The sequence below is a fragment of the Sinocyclocheilus rhinocerous genome, unplaced genomic scaffold, assembly GCF_001515625.1.
Source record: "Sinocyclocheilus rhinocerous isolate Xijiao unplaced genomic scaffold, SAMN03320098_v1.1 scaffold1243, whole genome shotgun sequence".
Lineage (NCBI taxonomy): Eukaryota > Metazoa > Chordata > Actinopteri > Cypriniformes > Cyprinidae > Sinocyclocheilus > Sinocyclocheilus rhinocerous.
The window spans coordinates 1,532,317-1,532,716 of NW_015626033.1; positions in this window are offsets into that span (position 1 = coordinate 1,532,317).

Sequence of the window (400 nt, forward strand, 5' to 3'; positions counted from 1 at the left end):
TTGATTAGGGTTGAAGCAAAACTCTGCAGGGCTGCGGCTCTCCAGGACCGACGTTCACCATCCCTGCCCTAAACATTGAAAAGATATTAGGATATTACGACAACATTACTCTTAGGACATCGCAAACTAATTTTTTTCATGAATATAACTTAACCTGATGGAGGTTCAGTCATTCAGGCAGTCTCTCTCTCTCGCGCACGCGCACGCTGTTTAGGCATGTTTTGTGCCGTTGATCGTCGTCGTCATCCTTAATACATAAAACATTTATTCATACTTGGGTGTCAGCTGTGAATCCACTGGAGAGAAATCCCCCACCACTAACTGCAAACTGGCATTCAGATCTGCCTCCATTTTGTTAGCAACGCCCCAGCTTCCAACGATCCAATCAATTCCCGAAGGA